The sequence below is a fragment of the Pygoscelis adeliae genome, unplaced genomic scaffold (genome assembly GCF_000699105.1).
Source record: "Pygoscelis adeliae isolate BGI_AS28 unplaced genomic scaffold, ASM69910v1 Scaffold175, whole genome shotgun sequence".
Classification (NCBI taxonomy): domain Eukaryota; kingdom Metazoa; phylum Chordata; class Aves; order Sphenisciformes; family Spheniscidae; genus Pygoscelis; species Pygoscelis adeliae.
Window position 1 is genome coordinate 1,697,397 of NW_008824941.1, and position 23,151 is coordinate 1,720,547.

Sequence of the window (23,151 nt, forward strand, 5' to 3'; positions counted from 1 at the left end):
CTGCTATATATATTTTCCTGTAGAACATTGAACATGACACAATAAAGTCTGATTTTAATCTCAAAATAAGTAATAAAAAATAACATAGAAAAGCTGTTAGTAAATACTGTAAAAGGAAGTGCTCGAGGGTGTTTTCTGATAGTGTAGTTATTTATAAACCTACCCTTTCCACATGCTAAAAGACTCATTAAGGATGGGGATTCTGGATAAGAGCAATAGAGTGTATTGTGCAGTGGGTAGCATGAAATAAATATTCAATAGGCACTGGAGAGTCCTTGTTCAGAGACCAAGCTCAGGAAGTGATGTAAACTGTTCACAGAGCACTTAATTTGATTCTATCAGAGATTTATTTCAGCATGTGATTGATGGAAACTGACTAAGTGGTAGTGTGGCAAAAGTACAAAAGCTATTGAACTATTAATGTTATTTATAAGGACAGGACTAACCACGATAAGCAAGGACCAATATGAAATGTTTGTTTGCTTATTTGGAGTGAAAACCCTTCCTTTGTGAGGAGCCAGCATGATTGCACAGGCTTAACGGAAGCTAAAGACAAGTGCAGACCTACCAGAGTGAACATAGGACGAGCTCCACGCTCTGTGGTGGTGTGGGAAGCAGGTTAGGGCTGAAAGTTTTTGTAGTAGATTTTGGAAGCACCTTGGTCAAAAAAACATAAACACAAAGGCGCTGAACTTCCTTGGATTCAGAAAATGTTGTTCTTCGTTTCTGACCTGTCAGCTGCACTGGGCTTTGCCATTTCATCTCTCTTGTTAAGGACAGCAGAAATGGGTAAGCAAAGTGGAGCAGCAATCAGTATTCTTTGTACTTGACAACTATTTCATCTCCCAAAGAAATCATCCTTTCCTTGGGTCCACATTTCCTGAGTGCTTGGAAACCACGACAATATAAATATATGCCAATCAAGTGGTTAGCATAATAGCATATTGTGAAATTATATGTAAACATCAAACTACATTGATTGGGCAATTTCCTATCCAGTTATTCTTGAATTACCACTTCCCTGAATATGTCTTTCAGGAATGTCTCAGCTAGAAAGCAATCTGCAATGTTTTGTTCTCCTTAGACCTCTTTTATTAAAAATATGCCAACTCCCACATACTGGTCAATACATTGCAGGCTGCTGGGCCAGCAATAGCAACCCAAATTGGCAAGTGACTGACCAGCTACAGAATTCAAGAAGGAATATGGGTAATTGATCAGTAAATATTTGTATGAAATAATTCAGGAACCTCTTACTTGTGATTTTCTGCATAAGCTCAATCTCTAACCCATTTAATACCATTTTTCTGAACTCAAGTGCAGGGATCAGACATACCAGCATTCCAGTACAAGAATCCCCATGGTACCATTTAACTTGTAGGAGGAAGGAAGGGTTAAAGTCACAGGTGGCCTTGCAGTTCTTGGGAAAAGTCCCACTTCACATGCAGGTCTCCTCAGCAACTAAGCAAAGCCAACCAATGAGTCAATCAAATTGTAGTGAGTAGAAGTCAGTCCAAACATCCGCCTTTCTTGTCTGGTTTCCCTGGGTGTTCTGCTTGGATTTTGTTGCATAGAAATACTTGACATGAAAAGGTTTGCTCACTTCACAGAGAAAGGCACAGCAGCTTCTTGGACTTCTGTCTTATTTGCTTTAGCCAGCCAGTCATCTGCATGACAGAGAACATTTTTTAATTTGATGCTGGTGCACTGATTAACAGCACAGGTCCCTTTACAGATATCTATTTCTTAGACTTGCCAATCAGCAAGATTAAGCAGTGAGCTTGTAGTAATTTACTTAGAAAGAGTGAGCGGGTGACAGCCTCATATCAGCTAAAGTTGGCATATTATGTACTAAAAGAAAAATGAAACCAAATATTTTGTCTTCTAAGAATCGAAGTAGGAAAGAACAGGAGGAATGTGTGGCATTTCTCCCCAGTGCATCAGGCAGTCATTTCCCAGATAATAATTAGGTCTCTTTCCTTTATTGACATTGTAGGCTGGATTTACACAGAAAATAAAGTATTTGAAGTAATACGATATCCATGATCTGCTTTCAAGTTTATTCAAAGTTCATAGAGGCCAAGGAGAGTTTTGTCTTAACAGAGCTTTGAATCAGGAGTTGTTTTGCTCCATGAAGTCTCCACTCTTCAATTATCTGCAATATTTATGTGATTTTTTTTTTGGTGAGAACTGCTTTCTGACAGTGCTTGTGGGTCACCAGGTTAAAATAACATCTAAATATCTTCCAACTGGCTAGATCCTAATTCTGACCAGAATCAGGATGTATAGAGATAATTTTCGTTTTCACACAGATTTTAACCACATTTTTTTCAGAAGCATCCACAGAAAAAATATTGGGTTTGTAGTTTAGGTCCAACATTATCTCATCTGTCATTACAACCACATACCACCAAGGATCTCTAGAAGTTAGGGAAAACACTTATGATAGAAGGATCTCTAAACAGAGGCTCAGGTGAACATTGATCTAGTACTGCCCCTCCACTAGGCCCATATGTCTGGATCCCAGACACCAGCTGAGACACTGCGATCTCTTGGCTGTGTCTGCTCTATCAGAAGAACAAAATAGTAACTAGACAAAAGCACCATGATTATACTCCTGATTGTTGGCTTTAACTGGGTTGTCAACTGGCTTCAGTGGGGCTACACAGTGACTGAGTTGAGTTCAGACTCCCTGCTGTCGGATTGCACTGGACATGTCCAGCCCTGCCCGTATCCAATGCACCCAGCATGTGAACCTGAGTACGAGCCCTGCTAGTCACCAAACCTGCCTGGGCTTAGCCAGAGCAGTCCCAGCAGCTCAGCAGGACAGCCTCGTCATAACAATACCTTTGGTCAAAAATAGTTCTCTGACCAGGCTTCTTAAGTTGAGATCTGCACTCAGAGTAAACTTCCGTCTAGGGTATCCAAACTTAGAGGATTTGACAGGAGTGCCATCATGCTTGAACAATAAGTAAACTGGAAGAATATGAGATAAAGATGATGGAATTGGCTTAGGCCTTTAATGTTGCTATTACTTATCCTTTCATGAAAAACGAGCATGATTTTCTTCAGGTCCCGGACTCTGTGTGTTGTTTGTTGGATGTTGCAGCTGCTGCCCCTATCTCAGCTTTTTAATTTTTCTAATTGGTGAGGCAATAACATAGGGAAGATGGAATGTGCTATGCAAGTGCAAAGCACAAGCCAGGCTCATTGATTTTAGTGGAAATTAAGGCCTACATCTATATTTTATGCTTATATAGCACATTCCATCTTCCACACTTTTCCATTTATGGGACAACGTCGTCGCTGGAGAGAACACATCACATTCACTTCTGTATTATTTAGTCATGTAATGTGATAGTGATAAGATCAAGATGTTTGGCACTAAAATCCCAACTGTTTCAGCAAGTGCTTCATGGTTGCTTGGGGTGTCATATCTGTTAACAAGCTTGTTCATCATCTTTGCATTTTTCTTGTGGAACAGGTAATGAGTGATAACTTGTGTATCTTTTTCTCTAGTCATCCATTGCCCTGTTACAGAAACAATTGTCCTTCCCTGAATAAGTGCAAATCTTTCCTTAAGTTGGGTGTTATGTTTCTTGGGTTTGGGTTTGTTTTGGGGTTTTTTTTTTGGGGGGGGGGTTTTTTCTTCATGTTAAAATCTATAGACTAATTCACATAGGATATTTTTATGCAGAACTGCAAAACCTGAGATGAAGAACTGTCTGGTGCTTAAATACAGGACAGCTGGGAATCCCCGGTCTGACACAGGGTAATATAATCACAGACCACTCACTTTACCAGTCTCTTCTTCCATTTTTCTACCTGTAAAAATGGGACAATCTAACATTTACCCTCCTTGTGGTAACATTGCACGACTTAGGAAATGTTTGTGGAACAACACTGTTATTAGCATAGCATTGTTTACTCCTGCAAATGTTGATTAAGGACACTGAAATTATTGGGATGATAACAGTAAGGTACAAAAGGAAATGAAAATGAGGCTTTAATCACTCTCTCAGTGTATAAAGGAACACAGATAAGGCCATTCCCAACCACAAGCTATAAACAGGACATTACCTAGTGAGTACAATTTTGTCACGCATTTTCTCTCTGGGGATTGCATCTCAGCAAAACCTCGTCTTTGCTGCCTGCTGCCACAGGCTGCTAGCCTGGAACCAAGCTCTCAAACATAATGAAAAGGATAAAGACAAAGAAAGTTAATGGCCGCAACATCTCATACGGGTCTCGCTTCCACAGATTGGGTAACCTTGTATAAAGCTGCTTTCATTACATGCAATGGCATGCTGTGGCTTCAATTACGTGGGTGCTGCTGTGTTACTGCTTTGCCTACTGACACTGAGATATTGCCTGGATAAATATTGCCTCCTGAAGGATTGCACTGAGTCAACTGCATGTACTAAGCTAAGAGTGATGAAAATTTCTTCTGGATGAGACATGTTAACATTGCTCTTGCTGACTCAAGCAGTGGGAGAATCCTTTGTGATTCACTTACTAGAAATGTTGCTTTTGTCTAAAAGTTTGCAACTCTTCCCCTGCTCAGGAGGCACAGCCCCAGCTGTCTGCTCCTCCTAATTTGGTTGGTGTCTACCTCAGCTTGCTGTGATGCTCGCACATCAACCCATGTGTGTCTTGACCTTGCTAAGAAACTCTGTGGCAGACTACCTGACATGCCAAATTCCAGCCACTGTCCCCACTTGCATTCACTTCTTGACAAACCCAAAAATTCTCAGAAATGTCAAGAAATCGTAGTTAATCTGAAAAAAATGTGGAAAGCTGTGACACAATATCTATGACGCCTGCAGGAGTCTTGTAAAAATCATATATCTACTTCACTGATTATTTTAAAACTCATCTGTTCATCACTTTCCTTCACAAGCCGGGTTTCCCCCCCCCATCTCCTTCTTGTTAGGTTTTTGACCTTGCAAGTGCGGACCAGCAGTGTGCACATAACATATGCTTTGTGCAATGCAGATGCAGCAGTATGAAGTGCAGATGAGAAAGCAGCTTTAAGTGAGTACCAAGTATCTTATTCAGAGTCTGCCTTCATCAGCTTTTCCCCTCTTGGAGCTCAGGAAGAGCAGAGGAGAGCAAAAGGTTTGTCATGGGCTCTCCATTACTTTCCTACTCAAATTCCCAGTTATTATTCTAGATCTCTGCTGAAATTATTCTTTCTACTCCTTGGTGCCAAATTTAGAATGACCATAACCTATCACAGGATTAACAGTCTCTAGCCTCATGATATATAAACTACTTGTCTATGTAGGCTTCACCAGTACATCTACTGGAGCTGGTAATTGAATCTGTTTTTCTTCCCCCATCCTCATCCCCCTAACCCTTCCTGGCACTCTGTGGCTACAACTGTGCCAGTAAACAGAGTATGGTCAGGGCATGTCCCAAGCACTGGCACACCACTATCCGCACTGTAAAACCAGTAACAAGGTACATGACATGTCTTTGGACCAGGCAATCCAATACTCTTCCAGACAAGTAGTGGACATGGCTCAGGGATCAGCATGGACTAGAGACTGTCCCCAGTTCACAGTTTATATAGTTGCCCTGCCTGGGAGTTAGAGAGAAAAAGGTTAGGTAGACATGAACTTTGCTGTATCAGTTGGCTTACAGGTGCATCCACATCAGTGTTTTAGTTCAGGTCAGACATATGTATTAGAATTTAATTTCCTTCTTGGTTCCCAGTTCCCCACAACCCTATCCTAAATAAAATAAAGGGTGCAAATATCCTCTGTCACCCAGGGCAATACTATACCAGTTACTAGGAAGAAAATTAACTCTATCCCAGCCAAAACCAGGACAACCATGAAATAAAATTATTGCAAATGTGCTACTGTGTCATAATACCCAAGCTACTATGTCAGGTAGATAAAACAAAACAAAATGTTGCTGTTAAAAAAAGTATTTCAGAGTCTTGATGTACCAATTGAACATTGGAAGTAACATTCATTACCGCATTGAACCTTGGGGCTTGAATACGACATTGGATACTCCTTTTTCCTCATGTTCCTGTAACAGTATTATCCTATGTAAGACCGTCTAGATTGTAAAGGGGCCATCTAAAGACTCAAAGTTCAATGTATTAAACCTTTGTGCCCAAATCACATTGGGACTTATCCACAAGCAAAAGCTGTCCTATGTTTGTTCTGCAAAAGCTGCAGCAAGATCAGCATAAAACATCATGTAATAGATAGACCATAATTCTCACTTGGCCACAAAAATTGGGCAGTCTTGAATGGCAAGCCTGCAATGATTTTATAGTCCTAGCTGGTATCGCTGATACTATAGCTGCCTTTCCTCTAGTCATGTATTTGAGGGATCTACTGCTTAGAGGAAAATTTCGAAGGAGAATTGCAAATGGGATGTCTTCTCCAGACGATATTTCCAATTTGCCCGGTTATCTGAAGTCCCATGCAATCTCTGCAAGGTTGTAAGACTTTTTCATTGAAATGTTGCTGCTCTGTTTTGCAGAATGGACAACAACAGTCCTAAATTCAGAGACCTACTGATGGAAAAAGGAAGCCTTTTCAGAGGAGGACTTGAGGAATGTATATCTACCAAAAGCTTTGTTTAATTTTAAGCACATGTATCACACTTTTCCTATGCACAGCATGGGTAACAAATTAATTCAAAGGCACATCTTAGGGATGCCATTGCAGAGCTTTCCAGGGTGATTCGGATTGGCATTAAGATCAATGAGACTGTGCCAAATCCTTTGTAACAAATGGTGCCCATCTTCCACATTTCTACAGTTCTTTTGCCACTCCTCATGTGCCCTCACGAAGGAGATCAGACATCCAAATGGGAGTATGGAAACAAGTACTAAAAGATAAGAGATATTTAATCCAATAGAACTAGAAAAAGATTGCCTTGAACATGTTTACAAAACAAGTTATTGTTTTGTATTGTGCAAGGATTAGATATCTTCTTGGTATAGTCTGTACTCTTAGGAATTATCACTTAGCTCCAGCCCTGGATCATACTTACAGTAGACTATGAGAAACCCTTCTCTGGCTGTCCATCTGCCCAGCAGATGGACATGGTAGATCTGGCTTTTTTCTTTCTTTCTTTCTTTTTTTCCTTCTCTTTTCCCAAATCCAGTTGGCAGATCTTGTAATTTGCTGGGCTGACCCTTCCAAGGGCTTGATATTGAACCTGCCATCTGGCTAATAATGAGGCCAGCTGGACACTAACACCAAGACTCAGTCCCAGACTCACATTTTCTTCATCTGGCTCCTTTTCTATCTGTTTGTTCTTGCTCTGTCTGGACCCAATGGGTATCATGTTCTGCAAAGTCACATAAAGTTCTTAGCCAAGTTTTTAGTTTCTGGGTATACTTCATGATGGCAGGGGCGTTGTTTTCCTGTCCCCTCAGGCAACATTTTATTGTTGAATGTGGACCGTATAGGATGCCAAAAAGAGAAAAACCTGATGAAACTACTCTTGCTGTTAATAAGCAACAATATCTTCTAATTGCAGCAATAGGGTCAGATAAATCATTTGATCATTTCCCTCAGAGTTTAATTGAACCACTGCTTTAACTCACCAGTTTGATTGATGTGACAGTGTACACAGATTCTTGATTCATAAGAAGTAAACACTTTTCTATTGTTAAATTAGAGATCATTCTCTAGGACATTCAGAACAATTGAATCTGACAAAGACTTTTGGTATACTGGATGCTATTGGATCCACCTAAGTTGTTGAGTAGGGGGATTGACTGTCAAAGACACGTATTTGTATTCTGCATAAGCTTGCTACGGGACCCCACCATATCTGCCTCTGTCATGTCACTACTATCAGTGAAAAGAGAGTTAGAGGATCTAGGTGTCTTTGCTGGACAAACAACTGATCATGCAGACAAAAGGAGTGGACTGCTCTGTAAAGGAAGGTGAGCCAAGGCCTGAGCACAGCAGCAAAGCAGGCAAGGCACAGGTCTCACCAGCACAGCCCCATAACATCCCAGCAACATGAGCAGGGCAGGTCCAGGGACAGGAGCTGGCTTCAGCCTGGAGTCAAGATTGCCAGACAAGTCTGTAGTGATGAGGCAGGTCTGAAGTCAAGCCAGGAGGCCAAGTCTGCCTGTTGGGATCAGAACTCACATCAATGGGGTGTATGGCCAGGCATAGGCGTAGCTGAAAAATTGCTGAGACAAGGACCAAGGCTTCCGTGCAACAGGTTTAATGGTTCCTGCCAAAATATATAGGGTGAGAAGAATCACATCTATTACCCTTTGGTAGTTTAGTTTTGTTAATGTGACATAACAGATGTCTCACTTTCAAAAAGAAAAATATGAAATAGCTATCCTTTTTCATGAATATACTGAAAGGCATCCTCTCCACAGACAAGTGTTTCTCTTTATTAACATGATTTTGCAGACACTTTATCCATGAGAGACTGTAAAGTCAATGTCCATACTGTGATAGTTTCCCTGCTCCTGTCCAATAACCTGCCAGTGCCATATCTTCACGGAAGAAAGAGATCATTCTTCCCCAAGGGGAGAATCTTGTTCAACATCTGTTCTATGTCTTCTGCAGCTCCTGCTGTTGCCTTTAACACAGATAGGGCCGCTCTCAAGTGTAAAGACTCATTTTGAAAATGATCAGTTTCTTGCCAGCTGTTAAATGAAGTACAGTACAAGGACAATCCTTCACATGTCCATGAAGATAAGTTAATGACACTATGCTAATCAGGTGTGTGTTGTCCCCATTTAGCAAACCTTACTGTGTATATACCAAGGTCTATTCACCCTGAATCTTCTGAAGCTTGTTGTGGCAGACCATTGATTTATGCTGTTGTTGTTGCCTTAGAAAGCACAGAAGGGTTCATACTGCCAGGGATGTGGGATCAATCCTGTAATTACAGTCCATTAACAGGGAAGACACTGTTAGGGCTCTCTTGCATTAGAAATAGACCATCATTTCTAAAACTGTCTAAAACAATGACGTCTATGAAAATAGCTCCCAGTTGTGAGGAAGAGGGTTGTACAATCAGCTGGAGAGGTAATTGCATTGGAGCACAGGTCAGCATGGAGGGGAGATGGTCCTTGTCTCAGTGCATTAAAGACAATACACCATGACTATGGCAGGCTCCCTTAATTTCAGACCGCTTTTCAAGGCCGCATTTGAAAGCAATCTGCCTCCAGATGGTTTTCTACAGAAAGATTTCCCACCGGATTTTTACTTAGTGCTTTGCACCCTGTCTTCTGCTTCAGCCAGGAGAACTTTAAGGAATTGCTTTTAGATTCACCATTTAGTTTCTTACAGACACTTCCAGGCCTCTGCCTTACCCATCTCCATTTGTGACTTGAGTTTTGAACCAATGCACAGCCACTCATCTCTCCTCCTACCCAAATCTCTGTTGATGAATTTGCTGTTGGTATTTCCCACTATTTAATTCCAAAAGGTGAAGTATGGCTGTAGCTGAATATGGTGCTATTCATGGTCACATTGTCAAGAGCCAACTGTTGTTTCGAAGTGTAATATACTACTTCTATTACTTTTGTGAGAAGAGGTGCCAGCCAGCTGACACAGGGTGCTGGGTACTTGCAAGCTCAAACAGCCAGGTTATTAAAATATTGTTAAAAGAAAACACTGGCTGTCGGTTGTAAACTTGACTGCCATTGGCTGCCCAGCATCGCCAGACACTCAGAATGCTAAGTTGGAGATATTACTGCTGGTAAATTACATAGCTCTAATTATATCGGCTCTAATCTCTACTGTCGACAACTGCCAAGCACCTGCATTTTCTTTGTTCTCCTACTGCTCCACCCAGAGAACGAGAGGATTGAGAACCCTCTCTGATGCTGTTGTCCCAAGGCTCCAAATCTTGTTAATAGGCCAACAATAAGATCATGTCCTGTATTTGCCAAATTTTATCTTTTTCATACAACCTCCTATCGCGTGTATTGACTGAAATGCAACATCCTTTCTGTGAATGTATGTTCAACATTTCCTTCAGGACCTGCTTTTCTCTCATAGCTGGAGAACAAGAGGAAGTCTCATGGAGAGAAATCTAAATATTATTAATAATGGCTTATTTCCTTGATCCCCTTTTGCCATGCATAATCATTTAGCCAATGACTCCACTTATCCATTCAGACCAATCTATCTTTTCTTCTGCCAGTTCCCTGTCCAAGTGTCAGCAGTCCAAGTTATGGTGGTACTCAAGCCCCTGGGCTAGGTGGGCTTTAGCAATGTATCCTCTGTTACTGGAATAGTTTATGCCAAAGCAGCTCCCTGGATTTCAGCCCAAAGACTGCACATAAAAGAACTGAAATCAGCATTCCCTAGTCTCTAATTCCTAGCTTAGTCTCTACACACTTATTGTAATCTTCCTGGGCTGTCTGGGCAGTTCTTCTAAAGGAAGGGCAATCGCACTCGATGACCTATAGCTTTTTTCTCTTTCAGCTAGGTCAGCAAGCAGCCTTAGCCAAGAAAGCGTTTAACCCCTTAGCAGCAAGGATTGCACTGGGTGACATTTCCCTGGCTCTTCTACAAGAACAATGTCAATGATCATTAAGATCATCATTAATGATCATTTGTTTAAAAACTCAGTAATGTGGATTTCTTGGCATGGAAGCACAGCTTAGGCCTTTAGGCAATTCAGATCCACTTGCAGAACTTCATCCTTGCAACCTCCCAGTAATGTATATGCAAATAGATTTAGGGAAGCTTGGAATTCTTTGCAGTTTTTGATCCAAATTTCACAACCTGAGCCTATTTCAATCTGTGCATTGAACGGTACCTTTAGGAGCACCAGCTCCTTGAAGCACTGTATGGTACTCACAGCAGCTCCCCACTTTGCCCCGTATGTTGCACTTAGTAGTTCAGGAGTTTCTTTTCCTTGGTCATGGTACAAAAGAATATTAAAATAAAAATCTAACCAAGAACCAGGAAGCTGTTCTTTGGTCAAGTTAGCAACTATTCCTCATTTCTGTTGCTTCTATCACCCTCTGTGTAAAAAAACTGCTCAGTTACACTGTAAATAATTGCATTTTATTCCTCTCCCATGTTCCCCTTCTTGTCCCAAGTGACCTGTTTGATTCTCAGCTCTTTTTTGAAAAAGAAAAATCTACACAAAGTATCAGTGACAGCCAATATTTAAGGACCATCTTCAAATATCCTATACTGCTGCACACAGATTTAGGGGCTCTCTCATACCAGCTGTCTGAGCAGGAGGTAGCGGGAGGTGTTACTGTATTTCTGTGCGGTTTTGCAGAGGAGAACTGAGCAACTGCACTGCACACGCAGGTTCATAAAGCCAGGGGAAGGATGCACTGAGTTGCAGCTGAGGCTGTGGCTCAGAGGACATCCCTCCAGGGACTCATTCCCCAGCTGGACAAACAGCTGCCTTTCTCATCAGATGACTGCACAGTACAGACGCATTGCTGTCATATGGTCATGGTGTATCTGCTGTCCCAGGCACCAGGCAAGGAGGTGACTGATGGAGAGACATTGGTGTAGAAAGCTGAGCAGGTAACAAAATGGTGGTCAGGGCAGAGCAGGCTGCTGCTGTGTGACAGCGGGCACCCACCTGGGTCTGAGAGGACATCAGGGTGTTAAGTCAACCCCTCTGCAGACAGAGCTGTCCTGTGTCCAGGGGAGCCCTCCTGCACTCTGCACCCTTCACAGGAACATGGGCACAAAGGGAGCAGGATTTACTGCTTCTCCAGGCACAGAACAAACCTGAGCACTTTTGCTTCTCTTCCCCATGCTCTCTTGGCTCTTGCTGTGCTCTGTGGGTGACTGGGCCAACACAAACACACCCTGAAGGACTGTGCACACTCACCTGCCATGGTGGGTCATGCCAGAAGTGTTGGCATGACAAGCCTGTGCCGCACAGCCCCGGCCACCCCTGCTGCACCAGCATAACGGGAGCTAGAGCCATCAGTCTGTGTAGGTGCTGCTATAACCTCCCTTCAGGTCTGGAGGTTTTTCAGTGAGCTCTGATGTAACATGTGTAAACAGGAAGGCAGTGTTGCAGCTAAATACCTCCTTTCAATCAGGAAAAAGGCCAATTTTGAACCCCTCAGACACAGGCAGAAATACTCAAAAGTGACTTATAGCAATCACAGGAGAATACTCCTCTTCACTGGCTGCTGCACAAGCACAGAGACAGCCCCGTCCTAAAGAGCTTCCTCTCCAAGAGAAAAGACAATAAGCAGGTACAAAGAGCTATCTAGGAATTACAAGGAAACAGCTAGAAAACTGGTCAGCACGACAAACACTAGTTTCAGCACAGCAGCAGCCTGCCAATTGTTACATCTTTTGCAGCCATCACAGCAAGAGATTGAAGGAGGGGCAGCAACTGCAGAGGTGCTTGTTTGAAAATTGAGAAACGGAAAGAAGAAAAAAACCAGATAATAACTGACGTCCAGAATGACATTGAGTGGTCTTGGCTTTTGTTCTTGAGACTGAGCTGTTTTGGGTTTCTGTGGGGTTTTTCTGGGTTGGGGAGAGACAGAATCTTTTCCAGTATGTGAAAACACACATGCACACATGCAGACACACACACACAAAACATTTCCCTGTTAACATGCTTTCACTGCCTACACCTCAGAGCCTTTGTTACGGTTACATTTGGTTCTCATTTAATCTGTGCTGCCCCCCTCGCACCTCTGTCTCGCATCCCTCTATTGTTTAGCTGAGGTTTCTTTCAAGCCTCTCTCCTCACCGTGCCACCAAGGGCTCGTGCCAGTCTTTCCCCTCTTTCCCTCTTAGCATTGTTTCTACCTATCTTTTCAGTATTCCCAGCATTCACTCTTATTTTAAGCCTCTGTTTTTCTATTATTGGGATTTTTTTCCCCACTATTTCTCCCTGTCATTCTCCCTCTGTCTCTTTTTCTGTCATTTTCTTCTACCCTGCATTAAGCATGCCCTTTACCTTTATTTATCCTCTAGATCAATTCCAGTCTGTGTCTTTTTTTTTTCCTTTGTCCCTTCTGGTTGTTTCATTCCCCTTCTCTCTTTTTGATCCTCTTTTTCATGCTCTCCTTTCCCCCGAGAGCCTGTTGATATTTAAGCAACCCTTCAGTGTATAATTTTTGTTTATTGTAAGACCAAGATTCAAAGTCCACCTTGACAAAGAAGATATCTCCACTGACTTCAGTGGGTCTGCCTGAGCGCTGTAACTTGTAGGATTTATTTTCTTCCAGAAATTGAGTTTCTGAAGGCTTTGATTACAAACAGAACTATTTATATATTAAACATGTTTGTGGCCAGAATTTGAACTCGGTGTACTACATGGGGATCACTTAAGTCACAACAAATATCTTTTTCCTGCTACCTATTTATTTCTTATTAAAAACATGTGAAATTATGTTGGAGAAACATGGTCCAAGTTGAGGAGAGATTGAGAGATCCTTTCTATTTTAAAGGAACAGACTTTCCTAACACCAGTGATGCTACAGCAGCTCCGTGCTAGTGAATCAGTAGTTGCTTTCAATGTGAAAAAAAATTTTGATGTTAGCTTTTGGGATATTCTAGATTCTCTCTGCCATGATGCTCTGCCTTCATCTTCACTGAGTGAAAACACTGGGACATCTGAGTTTTACTCCATCAAACAGAAAAATATAAACCACTTCTAAAGACACTATTTAAGTATTTTCCTGTCTTCTGCAGCTTAAAGAGTTTCATTTTTTGTTACCTATTTCTGTTGGGTTTTTTTTCACTGCTGAAGAGAAGTACAGAACCAGAAGAAGACAGATGGGCTGAATATGTGGGAAGCAGTCAGAATGATCTTAATGTGAATGGTCAGAAATGCTTTTTATTAACCATATGAGTTTTATGGGTTGTAAAAGGAACCATCAAATTCAAGTCAGGTTCCCTGAATTGCAGGAACTATGCCTTTTCCCCATTCTGGATGTTAAACAAAATGAAAAACATGAAAAAAATACACATGTAGGACAGTCAGAGGAGTTATTCAGTTTAATATGTTTTTAACTAAATTCCAGCACGTGATGTGAATATCCATCCTGCATGAAGAGAGACATCAGGAAATTTTTCAGTGCTATCACACTCTGGTTAAGCTCTTGCCTACTTCTGACCAGTGGTCTATTTCCCTATTAAGAAATGTTCATTATCTTTCCCCCCTTGCTACTTTCACAATGTTATTTCTTCCCAGCATCTTTTCCTTTTCAGTCACAACCAGCCAAATTCCTTCTCACAGCTACATAAGTGTTTTCCTCTTCCACTTTCATCTCTTGTATTGCAGGAACCATTTCCTCTTCCGCTGCCATTATCTCGAATGAGCTTCTCCATATCAGTGACTCTTTCATCTCCTTTCAAACATCAAGAACATCATTCAGTCTCTCCCTTGGATAGCCTGCTTAGGCCTCCTGTCACTTTTACGTTTAAATTATAGTTTAAATTATAGCTTCATTGTGTAAGCATTTAGGGGCTATCATTTGCACAGATAACTACAATAAGGCAGACTAGTTCCGTCTTATAAAGCAGCCAAAGTGCACAGGTTGCAAACTTGTTTAACCCATATCTCAGCCTGATTAAAAAAAAAAAATATAAAAGAGAGATGACTTGGAATAGGGCTCAGAAAGGTGAGTCAGTGACCTGCCACCTGTGGGAAGGGTGCTGCTGGTGCAGAACAACCCCCTTTGCTTTTGACATTTCACCAAATCATCTCACCATTTGAAGCTCAGTCTTCCTAGCCTGCCTCCATAGCCAAATCAGAAATCAAGGCATCAGATCTGAGTTGACAGATAACCTCTGAAGCTCCCTTCACCAATGATATCGCTTAGGACAGCCCACTTAAGAGCCTCAGGTGCCTAAAATTCAGTGAGATGGATCTGGAGCCCAGACCCTTGCCTAAGGTGTTGATTGTTTAGAAAAAGTCACTAAAATATCTACCAGGTTTCCTTCTCCACAAAGGCCAGGCCAAAAACACAGCAGCAGCTTCAGTATGAGAGCATCCACATGAGCAGCAGATTATCTGTATGAACAATGAGTGAAATTCATACATGCAGAGCCAGGCCTTTACACCACTGGAGTCCAGCAATGGCCACAGCCTAACACATTTTCTGCAGAACTATCTGTGGGTGTTGTGCCCATGCCTGAGGTCTGCAGCAACAACACCTCAAGCCACAACATTCCCGTGTCCTGGAAACCTCTGGCACAGCTCTCTGCTATGCCTTTCTTGCCTGAGTCTTCCTCTGAGCTCTGTTATGGCTCTTACAGGCAGAACCGAGTCCAAAGCATAATTGTGTGAAGTTGCAAGAACAGGTAAGAACACATCTTATATACCCATCAGACAGGCTTGAAATTAAAATCTGGTATAACAGACAACTATTCTCAGATCTAGCTGCAAATGGTAAATAAATCCAGCTTGTAACTTAATGATCTTTGTGTTTGCAACCAGCAGTGAAAACTGCCTGGGGAACAAAAGCTGGAACTGTACGTGGAAGACAGAATGAAGTCATTGGCAATCATATACAGAAAGCACCTGGATTTTATCATTCTGACCTGGAGATACAGTCATGTTAGTTCTGGCCAGATATCCCCCAGTTAGTGAGGGCTGGGCTTCAGGATCAGTCCCCTGGATATTAGATCTGTGCTGCTGCTCATTTCACGTTCATAGCCCACTGTGCAGAGGCTTCATTACATTGCCCCACTGGTCCCTCCTGCTCCCTCCTCCCACAGCTCGGACCAAAATTGTCTGCCTTTCTTGGAATTCATTTCAAAACACATTCATGTGGCGCCTGCTATTCCCCAACAAACAAATAAATTAGCTGCTGTGATATGGAAATTTGCATGATTCACTGTACTTAAAAACTGTTAGCTGTGAACTTATTAATTGAAAACCACAGGATGATAATAAGTGTGTCCTTCAGTCTGAACACAAGTCCCTCGTTATAATGAATTTGTAAAGCAATAAAGATGTGTTTTTCAAGGAAAACACCACCGCCTCAGGACAGCTGAGGCCCGGTCACATCTCGCAGGAGACAGGGGTGCTTTCAGGGAGGGGAGTACAGGACCCTCCGGCCAAAGCTGTGGCACCCCAGCTGCAGGGCACGGGCAAGGCACAGGGGTCCCGAGGGGCAGCTGCGCTAGCTCTACCTCTCCCGCCCCTCTCCAGCAATCCTGCCTTTGCCTTCAGGATGCTTTCCCCCCACCCCTTCCCCACAGCCCGGGTGCAGGGAGATGGCTTTTGCCTCTCTCCTGCACAGCTGCCCTGAGGGCTCTCCCTGCTCGTCCCTCCTCTGGCGTCCCCACACACAGGCAGGGTGAAATGATTTAGCCCGCGTGTAACATCACCTTTCAGCTGACTCCGCTTTCCTTGCAGAATACTGTACCTATTGATTTATTTGCTCTGCTTTGGTCATGTGTACTCACATGGGTTTCCTTGTGCCGTGCATTTATTGCAGACAAACTGTTTCTCTCCTCTTTTTTTAGAAAATTCTTAAGCAAACTGCATTTATTTTGCAAATGTGATGCAAAGGCTAAAAACTACCAAGCCTATGTTTTCCTTAGTGTGTATATGCGAGTAGCTCTCATACGTAACAAGTTCCCCATATGCATTTGCATGTCTAATACGTGGAATCTGGGCCTGCTTCCACCCTGACTCACGATCTGCAATCCCAGTGAAGCCAATAGTAATTGTTGGTCTGCACTAGAATATTGTACCATATATTTTCATACACGTTATGATTTTCAAACAGGAAATTATTAGTTAAACCTGCATTGGCAAAGCATGGCAATATTTGGCATGAATCCTGGCAGAATCATCTATTGCTTTGTTTTCTGTATTTTTCCTTCTTCTCTGTTTTCCTTCATTTATTCAGAAAGAAAGAAAAAGACTGCCTCTAGTGCTTGAATTTTAATTCTTTGCTGCACTGTCCTTGGGCAGAACTGGGTGTTTCTAAGAGTTGTAACACATTGTACAGCAAAAGCATGAATGTAGTGCCAGTGGTTCTAATGCCAGGATTCGTTGCTGCTTTCCTTATCAACGGCTGTTATATATTATTTTTGAAATACATTGAAAATACTGATATTTAATCTAACTTGAAAATTACAACCCTCAGAAAAATACAGAAACAACTGTCAAAGCACCATAGCATTTGTGGGATTTAATTCAAACACAGATTTATATTTCTGTTGTTTTTGATGACAATAGTAAACTACTGCATGCATTGCAAAGCCAGGGATTTATTTTTTTCAGAAATATACAGTAACCATGTGAACCTGATGCCAATATTGGCTCAAAAAGGTGACCCATATGCATTGTGGAAGATATTGTCTTGTGAAAGATCCTGTTTATGGGGTAGGACAAGGGCGTGAGGCAAGGAACTAAAACTTTTATAGGCAGAAATAGCTGAAAAAATATAACTCAATTTAGAAATAAAGATTCCCATATCTGCCCTATAAAAACAAACTGTTCTTGCCCTGCCCTCAGCCTTTTCTCATTTACTTGGTGTTTCTTAATCCAACATTTTATACCACTGTGATTTTTGATCTAGTGTTAATGTAGATGAATGACTGCAGTGGTCCAGCCAGTAAGGCCAGGTCTGTGGGGGATTCAGCAGATGTGCGTCATCCAGGGATCCTTCTTCAAAGGGGACTCCAGACCACTAGATTCTTGCTATTGTTCGTAACGTCACAGCTATCACTATTACTTATTTTCAGCAAAGTAAAATGAAATCAGAATAACATTTCAGGCTAATTAAAACATTCTTTTCCAACTTACTCTTAATTTTATAACCCTTAGCCACTTCACATCTTGTATCAAAACCACAAACTTGGTATTTGAAAGCTCACTTGCTCTCACTAATCCTTCACAGAGGGGAATTATGATATTTTTTGCTCTGAAATGTAAAACAGAGTATCTGCAACAGATCTAGCCACTGGGTAAAAACACTAGAGCTCAAAACCCGCTGTAGGAACAATTGATTTCAACTTGTAGTCTATCAACTAATCATAAGAACATTACAAAAAAAAGCTCATATATACTATCAGTATCTACACTTCCCTTTAAAAATGATAAAAATCCAACTCCAAAAGAAGTCAGGAGCATGGCAATCAAATTTCCAAGGAAAAACGTACTAGTCTGTCTGTAAAATTTTGGTTCTTGTTAACAGAGACTGCTATTTGTCTAAAGGACACCTTTTAAAAAGGCATAATTTAACCAGAATGGCAGGAAAATTATTTGAGCTCACTAAATGAATGCACATGACTAAAACATGAAAAAATCAGGCTTGACATTCAAGATAATCTGACGTTAAAGGGCAAGAAAATCTAATAAATCAGAAGAACATTTTTATATCAGAAAAGCACAAAAATCTCTTCCATGTCTTTAAGAGTCACAGAAACATGGTCCATGTTGTAATTTTCTATTTATTTTAAACTAAGTAATATCTCACAGTTATCTCATATTGTTCAGAGAAAATTGACAATGTGAGACTTACGGGCAAGAACATGAACTGTCCAACTCTTTAGACACCTTTATTAGATGACCCTTAATGCCTGATTCTAGTTACTTAATGCAAATTAAAGAATGTCTTAATGAAGTGGGAAGGCAAGTCAGGCAATGAATAGATAAAAAAGGAATCTGGAGGGACACTATCTTAGATCCAGATTACAACCACAAATATTAAAATAATGTCTCTTTTTGAAGCATTTTACCACATCACTGTTACCATATTTTATGATTCCAATTGGCCTGTCTGGTTATGCATTAATATATCACTAATATGTATCAACACTTTTAAGAAGTTAAAAAAGAAAGAAAATCACCAGGGAAAAAAAAGAATCAAAACAGAGTCAAAATGTGGCCCTTACATGTCTAGCTCTCAGGCAAGCTGCAAGGGATTTTTTTTTTTAATACAAAAACATAAAAATATTAGCCTTTGCATCTATCAAAACCATCTTCTCACACTACTTCCCCTTACCAACTCCAGTATTGTTAGAAAGTGTATTTTAATGATAGTCCTTCATAAGGCTTTCTTAAGTGATATAAGGAAAACAACTAACTAAATAGAAAGGAACCAAACTCAATTAAAAAAACCCCTTCTCAGATCATTTAATATGTAAGAAATAAAAGGCTGCAACATGACCAGGGTCCCCTTGGATTAATCTGGGTATATAGGAAGGGCTGTAATCTCACTTCATGATTCAAATTTTGAAGCTGCAATTTAATCCTCGGTAGGAAAGAAGCTGTAAAGTTTTGCTCTCAGAAACGTTAAGGACATACCCTTTAGTCCTAGCATGCCAAAGGCTGTAACCAAACAAGTCATAGAGGAGATGGACATGAACATCACGTATTCTTCACTGCTGGAAAGAAAGCAAAAAAAGACCTCATCGTCCTACTCGGACAGACTGTCACTGACAACTCCTTAAGTTAAATATAGTCATCTCAGATTGAACGCCTGCTGTGCTGCGGCTGCAGCTAAACACCATTTCCCCGACTTGGGCATGCAATCCACTGGCCACGTCTCTCAGAGAAGCCGCAGCCAGCTGTGGGGACAGATCTCCTCGACCCCGAGGGCACTGGGGAAATGACACATATGTGCATCTCTCTGCAGCCGGGCTAAGGCACTAAGGCTGATTTGTCACTTCAAAACTATTTGCTCAATGGAAGTCACCAGATGCAAACTAATCAACTTTTTTGTGTGTGTGTGTGTGTCACCAGCAAAGCAGCAATTGAACGTTCAGAGAAAAGTTTTGCCACCATCCTACTCATCGTAGTTGTTTTAAAGTCACTGCGCTACATTAGTAGCAAGAAGTCTCCTTAGAAGCGTGAGTCTCATACTTTTTGAGACTTGTGGACTTCCTTTCTTCTGAATCACAGCAAGTTTATCCTGGGATAGGGCATATCTCACCCTACAGTGACCAGAAAGAGTTGAGGAAAGGAGAAAAATGGCTTAGATTAAGAGAACAATTCTCTGAAAACAGACGATGAGTTCAATGACCTTCATTCCCTTTTTCTTTCCTCCCAAAATTTAAGAAACCGAGTGAGGAATTTTCAGTGCATCCACTAAAGAGAGTTTACAAATTGCACCCCACATCCTATACATAGGGCATTGTTCTTTTGGAAATGGAAACCATCCTCTGGTTCTCTCTCAGATCAGCTTGGCACATCCTCGTCACCTGCGTATTTAACATCCGACAATAAGTAGCAATAGGTGAACAGCAAGAGGCAAGGAGTTCTGCTTTGTTTAACCTGAGAATTTCTATATGCTTATCCAAACCTTATCTACATCCTCCTACAAATATGTGAACCTCTGGGCATGAGAAATATTTAGACACCTGCTACTGAAGTTAATGGGAGCTGCAAGCACAGAGTTCCCAGGACAATCAGATATCTTAAGTCCACAAAATTAGGTTGAAAATCTCCCAGGAACAATTTTTCTCTCTCATCATATTTACTACTTCCCACCAGGCAGGAAATATTTGAAGCAGAGGCTCACTTGTGGTATGCTGGCAATCCTGAATTTTTTTATGGGAAGGAACCAGGAGACAGGGCAAGGCATTATACATGGGGAAAAAAATCTTTTAAAGTAACTGAAAGATTCAGTGCCTGAAAATGCTTGATTTGGGATTCTCTCAAGATTCTGAGTGGATTTTCAGTTGGTTGTAATTTTCTTCCCAACAGATTAAGCGCTCTTTAATAAAAGGGAAGTCTCTCTGGAAAGTGCAAGGAAAATGGCTTCTTAGGCCCCTTCTTATAATGTAAAACACATGGGCATGCTGCTAAGCTCATGCACTGCCTTTCTGCATTCAGTGGGTCCCTTTGCAGATGCAAGAGTTTTGGGAAAGAATAAGGACTGCAGCTTTCAGCCTGGTAGGATCAGGATAGCATTTTACACACTCTAAATCAAGAAAAGAGGGTTCTTTTCCATTTAAGTACTCCCTTCAGGAAAAATGGCTTTAGGATGGCTTCTGCAGTTTCTAAAGCTTAAAATGATCCCCTGGAGAAAAAGGATACAGTTATGAGGAAGAATAGGTACTGTAAAACAGCTTGCTGCAAAGGTCCATAGCAGATGAGAGAAACTGGCTGGTTTACTTGTAATTCTGCCTCGTTTGGCTTTATGGCTTTGGTTGCACTTTTTAAAATAAAGCCAAATCTGTGGTTTGATTGGCTGTTTCCAACACTGAACAAATACTGCAAGATATAAATGTGCACACACACTTCAGTGGAATGAAAATATATCCAATTGCACTGAATACCTTCTTCGTAGTCCTCCTCCACAACCATTCATGGGAAGTTCATTGGTTTTTTTCCCCCACAAAAAAAATGCGATACATTCATAGCAGTCAGGTCTCACACAACAGATGACAGAGCTAAGTGCACATGGACCATAAAACTCATAGTTACAACGATGGACCTGTGCTTCCCCAGAGTAATGTTGGTATATTATAGTTCTGTTTGTGGGTTGCTGACTGTTTGGTGAGATGTTACCGAGTGATCCAGGCAATGATTGTTGGTGCAAAGGTGCATGGAGCTACAGAGCCAGAGTGAGTCTGTAGTAGCTCTCTCCTCCCATCCTGCCCCTTAGCCCCAGGGCACCGAATGTGGTCCAAAATGTAACATCTCGTGCACGCAGATATAGACAATTCAAAATGTGGTCCATCATTTTATAAGCCTGTATGGGGTATCTTGAACACCATCTATTGAACCCAAAAGTTGAGCTGAGCCTGCATTCGTCCTGTAGAAAAACTTGGGCACTGACCCAGCAGCTGAAATTTAAACATTGGAAGTTCTGGCTGTAGAAACTAACCACAGTCTTTCTAAATGCATTTCCTTGGGGGTTATGTAGCATCTCCCGTCCCAGCCTCTACAGAGGCTGTGTGGGCTAGAAATGGCTTTGGGGAAATGAGTTGCCTCTGTAGTTACGACACTCTCCCTAAGCACGTTCCTGTGGTGCTGACTAACATTTGGAGACTGTGCAGGAGCAACTGTCTCTCCCTTGTTGCCCTCCACATGCCTCCACCATAGCCACTTGAACTCAAACAGGTGTGAGTAGGAGGCTTCGAGCAAGCTTTCATGTGCCCCTACCCTCTGAACCTTATTACGTCCTGCCTAGGTGGTAGGTACAGAGAAAGGGAGATGCCCAAAGCGACCTTTCTGTTCTTGTATCACATGAATTTGGAGCACAGTTATCCATCTGCCATTGTAACCTGGCTGGTAATCAGCTGAGTATCCCCATAAGGTTCCCTTCTTTTAACTACTGGGGGTTTCGTTTCTCAAAAAGCCTTCTGCAGCAACAATGATGGCTATGAATTCTTCACCAGCCCAATCCGCTAGCCAGGGTGTCTTAAGAATGAATGGGGCTCTTTGCACTCCTCACATCTGCAGGAGATCAAGAGTCTGACTTTCAGTGTATGTGCAAAGCACCTTGATATTGCATGAGCGCAACGAGATCAGATCCTTCTTATAACACATAGTTAAGCTATGGAATGCAGAGTCATAGGCTGTTGTGGGTGACAGATGTTTCTGGGCTTAAAAAAGTTTTTAGAAAAGTTTTTAGTAGGCAACATCAAGGCCCATCAAAAAGGAAGGAATCTCCTTTGGTTTGGGAGTGCCCTGACCTACAGGTTGTTGGAGAGTGGAAAAATATACTAGGGAAGTGTCACTATATACTCACCTTTGTCTACTATTTTCGTCTCTGTTGGCCATCAGCCATTGGCCACTGCTGGTGATATGCTGACTGGGCAAGACAGACATTTAACCTGATTTTTTTGTAGCCATTCTCACATTCTTTCTCTTTTGACTAGCCTTGCTTTGTGTGTATATATATATATATATATATGTGGGGCGGGGATATGGGACCAGGTCATAAGACAGGACCATGGTTGAATCCATTATGAAAGCTGCCATTCAAGAAGTAGAAGGTATTCCTGCTATAGACCAAACTCTTCTTAGATTTTCAGGTTTTATAGAAGTGGGCATGAGTCAAAATCCCAGGTCTGAACAGACCAAAGCTGAGATTTGAGATTTCATGGGCTTATGGTGCATGTAATCATTTTCTCATACTGCCTTCAGGAAGGCTTGTTAGAGAGTAGGATTTTCATTTTCTTCCAGTACAGCTCCAAAAAAGCATTTGGCAGTGTGTAAATTAGCTGATGTAGCTAACCCTTCAGGCCCACTACATTCTGACCACTACATTCA